Source organism: Rhinoderma darwinii, chromosome 4 (genome assembly GCF_050947455.1).
Source record: "Rhinoderma darwinii isolate aRhiDar2 chromosome 4, aRhiDar2.hap1, whole genome shotgun sequence".
NCBI classification, from domain to species: Eukaryota; Metazoa; Chordata; class Amphibia; order Anura; family Rhinodermatidae; genus Rhinoderma; species Rhinoderma darwinii.
Genome location: NC_134690.1, coordinates 116,895,824 through 116,908,523, shown reverse-complemented (window position 1 = coordinate 116,908,523; position 12,700 = coordinate 116,895,824). Strand labels below are relative to the sequence as shown.

The window sequence follows — 12,700 nt, the reverse complement described above, 5'->3', positions numbered from 1 at the left end:
AGGTCTCCTCCAGTCTAGGCACTGTGTGGCTTGGCGCAGATAGGCTCGATGACATCACTGAATCACGCCTCTCTGCACCAAGCCGCTCACGGCTGGCATTACATAATGAAAGGTGGAGCACGGAGCCGACGACTCCCTCTCCACCATTGGATTCAAGTGTATCTGCTTCATGAGGACGCATATACAGTTGAAAACGGGTCATGCTGCCAGCTGCCCGGGACAGCAGGACACTGCCCGGAATTTGGGACTATCCTGCTGGATCCGGGACAGTTGGGAGGCACGTATTTGCACACACGTTATACAGCAATACATAAAATACTCCACCAGATGGCATTCAAAAACATTTACAGAGTTTCTGTGAAAATTATTTCTAGGAACTTGTGGTCTTTTTTTAAAAAAGTACCTAGAACCATGACAGCTAAAGAAAACTCCAAAAAAATGACATATGTATACTGTGTATTTCACAGGTTTTTATTACATTTTTAGAGTGAACAAATATAAGAACAATTGTCCAAAAACGTTGGACAGGGTGTAACATGTAATAGCAATACAATTTGTAATGAGAACAGCATTACAACGTAGTAATATCTAATACGAAGTTCCTTGAGCATAGAAGACACTGAATACATCTATATTGCATAATTGCTGGTAATAAAATATGTATACTGTCTCTGTTCAAAGCTCTTACATTACAATTCTTTGCTATCGTTTCTACTTTTCTTAGAATGTATCCAGCTCAATTTTGTCAAAAAAATTCATGGACTGAAATTATTGCTGTTTTAATGCACCCTTAAAAATGAATATCGGTATTTTTACAGATTTTCCCCACTGATTAACCAGTTAACCAGCATACAGTTGCAGATATGCCAAATGAGTGGTAAATTACAGTCTGGAATAAAAGCACCTGCTTTTGGTTATTCTATAAGAGTAGAAACACATGTAGCGGCCACAGTTTAACCTGCAAAAAAAAACGCATTGACAGCCATTTAAGATGAACGATTTGCAGTAAAACCGCATGCCAGCTCGGTGTTCAGCTCTGCAGCATTCTGTAAACACACTGTTCAGCCATAACATTAAAACTACCTGCCTAATATTGTCTCCATGGTGCCACAAAACAGCTCTGACCCATTGAAGACTCCACAAGACTTCTGAAGGTGTCCTGTGATATCTGACACTAAGATGTTAGCAACAGATTCTTTAAATCCTGTAAGCTGCAAAATAGGCCGCCATGGATAAGACTTGTTTTTTTAGCACAGATGCCCCATTGGTCCGGAGGCCGTACCAACACCATAAATTCATTGCCATGTCCCCTAAACCATTTTTGAACAATTTTTGCAGCATGGCAGAGCACATTATCCTGTTGAAAGAGGCCATTGCCATTATGGAATATCATTGTCATGAAGAGGTGTACTTGGTGTGCGACAATGTTTAGGTAGGTGGTACATGTCAAAATAACATCCACATGAATGCCCGGACCAAAGGTTTACCAGCAGAACATTGCCCAGAACATCAGATTGCCTCCACCGTCTTGCTTTCTTCCCATAGTGCATCCTGGTGACATCTTTTCCTCAAGTCTCCAGATGATGTAAAAGAAAACATGATTCATCAGTCAAGGCCACCTTCTTCAATTGCTTTATGGTCTAGTTCTAATGTTCATGTGCCCATTGTAGGTGCTTTTGGTGAAGGACAGAGGTCAGAATGGGCACTGTGACCGGTATACAGCGGCACATTCCCAAATGCAGCAAGCTGCAATGCACTGTGTGTAACAACACCTTTCTATCAAAGCCAGCATGAACATTTTCAGCAATTTGTACTACAGCAGCTCCTCTATGGCATAAAACCAGATGGGCTAGCCTTCGCTCCCCAGGCTCATCAATAAGCCTTGGGCGCACATGACCCTGTGGCCAGTTCACCAGTTGTCCTTCCTTGGACCACTTTTGGTAGGTACTAACCCCGGAATATCCCACAAGATCTATCGTTTTGGAGATGCTCTGGCCCAGTCTTCTAACCCTCACAATTTGTCCCTTGTCAAAGGCGCTCAGATACTTATGCTTCTCCATTTGTCTTGCTTCCAAGCCATTAAATTGGAGAACTGACTGTTCACTTGCAACCTAATATATCCCACCTCTTGACAGGCGCCATTGTAACTAGATAATCAATGTTATGTACTTCACCTGTCAGTGGTTTTAATGTTGTGGCTGAACAGTGTACATGGCAATATATTGTATATTCAGTGGGTTGAGTTATGATATATGAAAACTTAGTCATTACTTAAAGAGGTACTCTCGGAGCACCCACCTATCTCTTTAACGGATCCCCGACGCCGTCCTAGCTTCTGGTGCTGTTTCCCTAGCTTCCGAGTTCCAGAAATAGTGTAGCTAGTTGGGATAAACTGTTTTCGTATCTTCCATTCACTTCTATGGGAGTTCTGGTAAAAGTGTGGCAAAACGCATTTGGCTGTTTTGGGAAAACCCAGTTATCACATAAGTCAGTGGCTGGAGCCCAGCGACAGAAAGTGGGACAGGATTCAGGGGGTCCTGTTCTAGAAAAACATGAGGGTCCCTGAGGGGGTACTTTCATCTATTAGACATTTATGGCATATCCTGTGGATATGCCATAAATGTTCGAGATGGGAATACCCTTGTAAAGTCTTACAAACACATTTTTGAGTGAAGTCTACACTGATATTGTGAAATACACAGCAGTCTTTTGGGTGAGGCTCTACCACACTACAACCGAGATATTATACAATGCAACCCTATAAGTCGCTCTGCTATTACTGTCAGGGGATAAGCCAATTGCCCTCGTATATTCGATGTAATTATCTCACACTAGAAAATGGGAAAGTGAAACGTAAAAGACCAAAGACAACTGTAATGACCGGGTGGGAAGACGGACAGGTGAGCCCTAATCTACCCACAACTCAGTCCCTGCCTACTTGCACGGTCCGTCCTAGGCGACGGCGTACAACTGGGCGACGGTCCCTGCGCTCGATAAGTGCACGACAGACAACACAAGACAAGGGTAAACAGAAGCAAGGGAAGTGGGGCAGCTGCCCACGGCAACACTGTGAGCAACAAGAGTAGTGAACGAGCCGAGTCAAACCAGCAGTGTACGTGGTAGCAAAATCAGAGCTGCAGAATAGTAGTCAATCAAGCCAGGATCAATATGAAGCAGAGGTCAATAGTAAATAGCAGGAACAACAGAGCCAGAAAACAAGAGAATCATAGGCAAAGGGCAAGCAGCAAATGAAGGTACACATAGACCAAGGGCGGGAGCTAGAACCATCTGGCCAGACTGTGATAGGTTCTCCCACTCCTCAGCCTACCAGCCTGAGTGGTAGCAGATCGAGTCACTCTAGCAGACCTAGGAACAGATGCAGGCTGATTAACCACGGGCGTCGACACAGAACCTATGTCAGGCAAATCTTTTACAACAACTCTGTTGTGTTTCCGATAGCCTAAGTTTATTAGGAAAGTGCATTAAAAACAATTAACCATTTGAATCCCCCATATAACACATGGGGGTGTTGCAGAATTGTAGGATCAGTGAAGTCCCCTCCTGATTAACTCATTAAAAAAAAAAAATATTAAGATCTATGGGAGCAGGGATGTCCTTAGGTAAGATAGTGCCCTGTGCAGGATTATTTTGGCGTCTACCTGCAGCACCATAAGGTCTAAGAATAAATAAATCGAAGGCAGCAGTGATTATCCCCAGGTATCTTCTCTACCTTTCCCCAGGTATCATAACCTCCCCCAAGGTATCACATCTCTTCCAGGTATCATCTTTCCCTTAGGTATCATTTCTTTCTCCTCCCACAAATATAAATCCCCTCCCCAGGAATAAGCCCCCCCCTTCCCCGGTATCATTTTCTCCAGAGGTTTTACCTCTTTCTCCAGGTACAACCCCACCCCAAGTATCATGCCCTCCCCAGGTATCATCCGCCCCAGGAGTCATACCCTACCAGATAGAAATCATATCTTCCCCACCCAGGTATAATCTATCCCCACGTATAATCCCACGAGGTATCACTTCCTCCCCAGGTGACATCTCCCACTCCATGTATCATCTCTCCCCCCCTCCCCAGTTATAATTCCCAGATATCACCTCCCACTCCAGGTATCATCTCTCCACCACTTAGAAAATCACCTCTTTCCCCATCTGTATGGCACAGATGGTAGCCTTACCCAGCCTGCAGCATTTTTTATCCCTTATCAGCACTTGCTGTGTAGTACATGCAGAAACTGTTAACAGTAGAGATGAGCAAATCGCTTCTACACAAATCTAATTTGGTCCAAATTTCCCCAAAATTTCAGATTCGGTAAAATCCAAAACTTTTGGGGTTAGCGGAACACGAAACAATGAAAAGAGCCGCCATAATTTTACAGATTAGAAAAATTATCAAATGACCTTGGACGGGCTTCCCCATAATACCTTGCAGACAGCCTTCCCAAAATTTATTGCACTGGTTTTCAAACAGGCAGTTGTACAGTTATTACCGCTCTGGCGGTCATCGGCTACAGTCCAAGAACAGGTTATACATTTCCCCAACACAATGTGATAGGTAGAAAATGTTCCCGATATGTTGTAAGCAGTTCTGCTGGGCCTATAATTCTACTCAGCATCTATCCTTCACAGGATACTGGGACTCAGATGAACTGATCTGTCACCCTTTAAAATAAATGTGACATAGTGCAGCACTGTGGGATTTTATTCTAAAAATGCTCTGGAATTATACAGCAAAGCATTAAAATAGGTCATCAAGATAAAAACACGCGGCACACCAAGTCTCCTGCCTGACCCTGGGTTTCACTGTTCTGGCTTCTTCTGGGACGTACAGCGTGTTTTTATCTTGATGAGATCTTAAAGAGGCTCTGTCACTACATTATAAGTGTCCTATCTTCTACATAATATGATCGGCGCTGTAATGTAGATTAAAGCAGTGTTTTTTATTTAGAAAAACGATCTATTTTGACAGAATTATTACCTATTTTAGATTTATGCTAATGACTTTCTTAATGCCCAACTGGGCGTTTTTTAACCAATCAGCGTCATACACTTCTCTCTATTCATGTATTCAGCACATAGTGATCTTGCTAGATCATGATGTGCTGTCACTTACTCACAGATTAACGTTACTGAAGTGTCTTGAGAGTGAATAGACATCACATCCAGCCAGGACGCGATGTCTATTCACGCTCCCGACACTTCGGTAACGTTTGTATGGGAGTTATTGACAGCAAGCGTGATGGATGGAGAGAAGTATATGACGCTGATTGGTCAGCGTCATACACTTCTCTTTACAATGCCCACTTGGTCAAAAGCTAAAAAACGCCCAGTTGGGCATTAAGAAAGTCATTAGCATAAATCTAAAATAGGTCATAACTCCATCAAAATTGATCGCTTTTCTAAATAAAAAACACTGCTGTAATCTACATTACAGCGCCGATCACATTATGTAGAAGATAGGGCACTTATAATGTGGTGACAAAGCCTCTTTAACGATTTTATGCTTTGCGAGCATAATTAAAAAGTTTTTTTTTGACTAAAAAATGAATGTGGCCACTTATTTGCAAAGTGGGTCAATGACACTATTTACAGCAAAAGCAATAGAATTACAATGTGGGTATAGTGGATCTAATAATTATTTAGTAAGAAATAGCTGCACAGTTTTACTATATGGAATATTAGACTGATTAGACTGCCAAAACTGATCCCCCTCTCAGTATTCAGCCAATGAGGGAGAGTAAATACATGCAACATCCTGAAGACTTCAAGAGACAATTCATAGGATCTTATCATGGAGGTATAGGACAGGTTTTTTTTTTCTTTCTTCTATTTGCTGAAGATGTCATTCTGCAGTAGGTACTATGGAGCATGTCTAGTGGGGCTGCCACTGGATTTAAATAATTTAGTTTTTTCACATTTGATCTATATAATAGTATATTTCCGGCCAAGGTTCAGGTCTCCCCAGGTCTTGCCCTTCTTTTGCCCGGTTGAATTAAAAGAGCTAAAGGGTGTGTCTTCTGCCACTTTGTGATGGTGGCTAGATTGCCTATCCCTGACTGTGGAAGTCACAGGAGCCTCCTTCAAAGGCTCAATGGTCTAAGACCCTTAACCACATTATTAGGCTGGAATGTATGATTGTGGATGAGAGTAATCGATCCTAGGCAATGAAGACGGCGTGGGCACCTTGGTCTCTATTCTGGAATTTTCTACATTGAACTCAAGTGGTAGACTTCAATTAAATTCATGCTTCAGTATGACTGGAGCTCTTCCACTCCATTCTCTATTCCAATTCTCATGATGATTTGTATGGTCTTTTAATTTAACATCTTTTCATGTGTTGTATACTTAACTGTCTTTCCCCGTCACAGTAGAAAGGGGTCCAAGAAATGGAAGGCCAATCCTGTTTCTGATATTCCAAGCAAAATTGCCAAGTTGAGTGATGTTGTGAGGGTGTCGGTCTCAGAAATGGCAGCCCTAGTGGATACTGATCTCCCTGACAGCCAGGAGAACAGCCGAGCTAGTAGTCGGCGGGATGGTAATGCAGGTAAGGCAAGACAATTGGTAGTTGTAGGGGCTTCTATAATCAGGAAAACGGTTAGAATAATTTGTCGCCAAGACCGCATCAACCGAATGGTTTGCTGTCTCCCTGGTGCCAGGGTTCGGCATGTGGTGGAACGGGTGGATAAATTACTGGGAGGGGCATGTGATGATCCAGCTGTTGTGATCCATGTGGGAACCAACAACAGAATAAATGGTAGGTGGAAGAGCTTTAAGAATACTTTTAAAGAACTAGGCTACAAGCTGAAGGGCAGGACTTCCAAAGGTTGTATTCTCAGGAATACTGATTGTGCCATGTGCATCACAGGAAAGACAACGGGAGCTCAGGGAGTTAAATGCATGGCTTAAGTATTGGTGTAGAGGAGAAGGCTTTGGGTTCATAGAGCACTGGGCTGACTTTTCAGTGGAGGTTACATCTTTCTTCCTCCACAAGTCCCAGAACACTGCGAAGTCTCTCCCCCCCCCAGGATCACACTGTGCATCAGGGACTTGACCACACCCACTTCATGGCGAGCGGTTCCACAGGAAGTCTCTAGAGTGACCAAAGCGGTGGGGTATTCTTTAGTGTCCCCATGAATGCACAGGACCCCTATACTATGTCCTCTGAATGTTCCAGGGTCTATCAGGCTGGCATGCACCAGGGTAACCAGACTCCCAGATTCCAGCAAGGCACTCACAGTACACCCTTCCACTTTTACGACACACATTTGTTGTTCAGTCTCATAAACCGTCTCAGCAGAACAAACAGGACGTGCAAACAAGGATATTCGCCTTGCTGCATCACACTCCATTGGCTCAGTAGTCAGGGGACAATTGGCAGCAATATGCCCAGGTCCATAACACCGCCAGCACTGTATGCGGCCCCGGTCCCCAACTTGAGACCCTGGTCTGGCCTTCAGTGTCTCTCTGGGATTTCTTCCCTCCGTCTGCTCCCCTTCTGAGCCACCTCCCTTAAAGACATTCCTCACCCCTCTAGTAAATGGAACAGTCTTACCGGGTGCTCCGCACGTTTTGCTGTTCCTGGGGTTAGAACATCCAGGTGGTACTTCTTGGAGTAGATCCTGAGTAGCTCTGTACCTTTCAATCAGGTTCACCAGCTGCTCCGCATCTGTAGGATCTCCTTGACCGACCCAACGCTGAACCTTCAGTGGTAAGGAGCGGATGTATTTGTCAAGCACCACTCTCTCCATGATCTGCGCAGGGGTTGATTCCTCTGGCTGTAGCCATTTCCTTGCAAGATGGACAAGATCATACATTTGTGATCGGGCAGGTAGGTGTTCCACAAAAGTCCAGTTGTGCACCCGTCGAGCACGCACATTCATATTAACACCCAGACGGGCAAGGATCTCACCCTTCAGCTTGGAGTAATCCTTGGCATCCTGCTCATTGAGATCAAAGTACGCCTTTTGCGGCTCTCCGGTTAGGAAAGGTGCCACCACTGCTGCCCACTGATCTGAAGATAACTTCTCTCGTTCTGCCACTCGCTCAAACACCATGAGATAGTCCTCAACGTCGTCGGTGTGTGACATCTTCTGCAGAGATGTCTGTACCGCTGCACGAGTGGTTTGGCGCAAACCATGAGGCCCCGCTGACCTCTCCACTGAGGCCTGAATTTGGTCTTGCAAATGGCGATTAATTTGCTGCTGTTCTTTTAAGGCCAGTCTGTGGGCTTCACCCAGCAGAATATTGGTTTCAGCCTGTGCACGCATGGCTTCCTCATTCACCATTCGCTGAGTCGCGCTGGCTTCTTGCAGAGCTGTGCTTATCTTCCCCTGGTTGATATTAGCCTGAATCAGCTGTTTAAGTATTTCATCCATTTTAACAGTCTCTTTTTCTAGCCCTGTTGCCGCCTTCACCCAAGACATACGCTTCCAAGCACTCTCGGGGAGAAAAAAAGTGTTGTTGCCCCTAGCAACGATTTTCCGCTTGGAGCAGCAAAAGTCCTTTTAAATAGGTGTATGTCTCTTTAAGACCGTGCCCGCATCGGCCACCATATGTGAGGGTTTAGCATCAGGAGAGGTTGGTACAGCGGTTTCTTAGTAGCCAGAGACAGGGACACCGTGCATTAAAGTTCATAACAGGGCTTTGCCTGTGTTTTATTCTTGTCAAAGAAACAGCCTCTTGTACAACAAGGCAAAATACAAAATAAATCCTGCTCGGATGAGCACTAACTAAACAAGATTTTATCTAACTATAGCAAGTGCCTTCCTACCAGGCACTGGACACAAAGTAACACAGGTCTTTTACTCACATAGAATACAGGCTACTCCAGACTTAGTAGTCTCCGGTCTGAGTCAGGGGTGAGACTGACACACACTGTGTCTGCACCTTTTTATACACAGGCTGCAGGTGCAGCTAATTGAGCAGCTGCCTTGTCCTACAAACAGAGATGGACTAGGGATTGGGGAACCCGCCCTGCTCTTCCCCAATCCAACTCCAGGCCCTTTTTCCGGCTTTTCCTTAAGCCGAGATTGGAAAGCTAGAGCTTTCTATTGCAAAAAATACTCGTTCCCTGGAGTCTAGGATACATATGACAGGATTCTAGGGGAAATGTGCCTTCCCTCAATGACTTTACCTGTCACTGTCTCACAATATATGTATATATATATATAGTGAGCTTTGTTCTGGTGCTATATATATGTACTGAGCTTGGGTCTGGTGTTGTATATATATCTTGAGCTTGGTTCTGGTGCTAAATATATATATATATATATATATGTACTGAGCTTGGTTCTCGTACTGTATATATATATATATATATATATATATATATATATACACTGAGCTTGGTTCTGGCATTGTATATATGTACTGAGCTCGGTTCTGGTCATTTATATATGTACTGAGCTTGGTTCTGTGTATTCATGTACTGAGCTTTGTTCTGGTGCTGTATATATGTACTGAGCTTTGTTCTGGTGCTGTATATATGTACGGAGCTTGGTTCTGGTATTTTATATATGTACTGAGCTTTGTTCTGGTGTTGTATTTATGTAGTAAGCTTTGTTCTGGTGCTGTATTTATGTACTGAGCTTTGTGCTGTATTTATGAACTGAGCTCTGTTCTATTGTTGTATTTATGCACTGAGCTTGGTTCTGGTACTGTGTATATATTGTAGCAGTACAGCTACTAGACAGTGTAGAAACTGTCTGGTTTTAAGCAACCAGGGAACATGTACAGCAGGGAGGGTTTTCTCTGCTGTTGCTTGGGTGTAAAACCCGGAATAGGGCCTGTTTGCTGGAGTGTGAAGGAGAAGGGCGGCTTCCATTCCATACAGACTGTCCATGTCTTGGGCTGTCTGATGAGCCTAGTTAGACTTCACCTGAGATGGCTCTTTAATTCAGGTGTGTGCTGTTTACACAGGGCTCTCAGTCTGGGGAAGACAGGCATGCTAGCCTGTGAGAGTCACCACCGTGTAAGGTATACTACCTATGTTTTTAAGTACTGGGCACAAGGCTCAGTGTCTCGTAGTGAGGGACAATGAATGTGTTAGTTAGATTCAGGACGGCCTAGGGTTTGTTTTGAACTGCTGCGTAAAACAGTCTTTCATATGTGAAAATAATAAAGCTAGCTGTGGCTGGTTTAAACGCTTATGCGATGAGTTGGAGTGAAAATTCTTGTGTGCCAACCATCTTACCCATAAGATGGCGATCCTGTGAGCTAAATGGTCCCCAGGTTGTCACAAAATATATATATATATATATATATATATATATATGTACTGAGCTTGGTTCTGGTGTTGTATATATGTACTGAGCTTGGTTCTGGTGCTTTATATATGTACTGAGCCTGGTTTTGGTGTTGTATTTATGTACTGAGCTTTGTACTTGTGCTGTATTTATGAACTGAGCTCTGTTCTATTGTTGTATATAAGCACTGAGCTTGGTTTTGGTGTTGTATATATGTACTGAGCTTGGTTCTGGTGTTGTATATATGTATTGAACTTGGTTCTGGTGCTTTATATTGTACTGAGCTTGGTTCTGGTGCTTTATATATGTACCGAGCTTGGTTCTGGTGTTGTATATATGTACTGAGCTTTGCTCTGAGCTTGTGCTGTACTTATGAACTGAGATCTGTTCTATTGTTGTATTTATGTACTGAGCTTGGTTCTGGTACTGTGTATATATATATATATATATATATATATATATATATATATATTATTTTTTATTTTTTTAACTTTGTTCTGGTGCTGTATATATGTACTGAGTTTGGGTCTGGTGTTGTATATATGTCTTGAGCTTGGTTCTGGTGCTATATATATAGTACTGAGCTTGGTTCTGGCATTGTATATCTGTTCTGAGCTTTGTTCTGGTGTTGTATATATGTACTGAGCTTGGTTCTGGTGTTCTATTTATGTAGTGAGCTTGGTTTTGGTACTGTGTGTGTATATATATGTACTGAGCTTGGTTCTGGCATTGTATATATGTACTTCGCTTGGTTATGGTGCTTTATATATGTACTGAGCTTGGTTCTGGTGTTGTATATATGTACTGAGCTTGGTTCTGGTGCTTTATATATGTACTGAGCCTTGTTCTGGTGTTGTATTTATGTACTGAGCTTTGTTCTGGTACTGTGTGCATATATATATATATATATATATATATACACACACATATACATATATTGAGCTTGGTTGTGGTGCTATATATATGTGCTGAACTTGGTTCCAGTACTGTGTGTGTGTGTGTGTGTGTGTGTGTGTGTGTGTGTGTGTGTGTGTGTGTGTGTGTGTGTGTGTGTGTGTGTGTGTGTGTGTAGCTTGGTTCTGGCATTGTATATACACTACCGTTCAAAAGTTTGGGGTCACCCAGACAATTTAGTGTTTTCCACTTTGGCATTCTAGCTGTTAATTTGCTGAGGTAATCGGGAGAAATTTCACCCCATGCTTCCAGAAGCCCTTCCCACAAGTTGGATTGGCTTGATGGGCACTTCTTGCGTACCATACGGTCAAGCTGCTCCCACAAAAGCTATATGGGGTTGAGATCTGGTGATTGCGCTGGCCACTCCATTACAGATAGAATACCAGCTGCCTGCTTCTTCCCTAAATAGTTCTTGCATAATTTGGAGGTGTGCTTTGGGTCATTGTCCTGTTGTAGGATGAAATTAGCTCCAATCAAGTGCTGTCCACAGGGTATGGCATGGCGTTGCAAAATGGAGTGATAGCCTTCCTTATTCAAAATCCCTTTTACCTTGTACAAATCTCCCACTTTACCAGCACCAAAGCAACCCCAGACCATCACATTACCTCCACCATGCTTGACAGATGGCGTCAGGCACTCTTCCAGCATCTTTTCAGTTGTTCTGCATCTCACAAATGTTCTTCTGTGTGATCCAAACACCTCAAACTTTGATTCGTCTGTCCATAACACTTTTTTCCAATCTTCCTCTGTCCAATGTCTGTGTGCTTTTGCCCATATTCATCTTTTCCTTTTATTAGCCAGTCTCAGATATGGCCTTTTTCTTTGCCACTCTGCCCTGATGGCCAGCATCCCGGAGTCACCTCTTCACTGTAGACGTTAACACTGGTGTTTTGCGGGTACTATTTAATTAAGCTGCCAGTTGAGGACCTGTGAGGGGTCTATTTCTCAAACTAGAGACTCTAATGTACTTGTCTTGTTGCTCAGTTGTGCAGCGGGGCCTCCCACTTCTTTCTACTCTGGTTAGAGCCTGTTTGTGCTGTCCTCTGAAGGGAGTAGTACACACCGTTGTAGGAAATCTTCAGTTTCTTGGCAATTTCTCGCATGGAATAGCCTTAATTTCTAAGAACAATAATAGACTGTCGAGTTTCACATGAAAGCTCTCTTTTTCTAGCCATTTGGAGAGTTTAATCGAACCCACAAATGTAATGCTCCAGATTCTCAACTAGCTCAAAGGAAGGTCCTTTTTATAGCTCCTCTAAACAGCAAAACTGTTTACAGCGGTGCTAACATAATTGCACAAGGGTTTTCAAGTGTTTTCTAATCATCCATTAGCCTTCTAACACAGTTAGCAAACACAATGTACCATTAGAACACTGCAGTGAGGGTTGCTGGAAATGGGCCTCTATACACCTACGTAGATATTGCATTAAAAACCAGACGTTTGCAGCTAGAATAGTCATTTAGCACATTAACAATGTATAGAGTGTATTTCT

The 12,700-nt window shown here is 43.2% G+C and overlaps 1 protein-coding gene across 1 annotated transcript in view; it reads right to left on the bottom strand.

Moving 5' to 3' along the window:
• The window catches only part of MED12L (mediator complex subunit 12L), a 507,362-nt gene that overhangs the window by 353,032 nt on the left and 141,630 nt on the right, over nt 1-12,700 (bottom strand). The window lies entirely within an intron of this gene.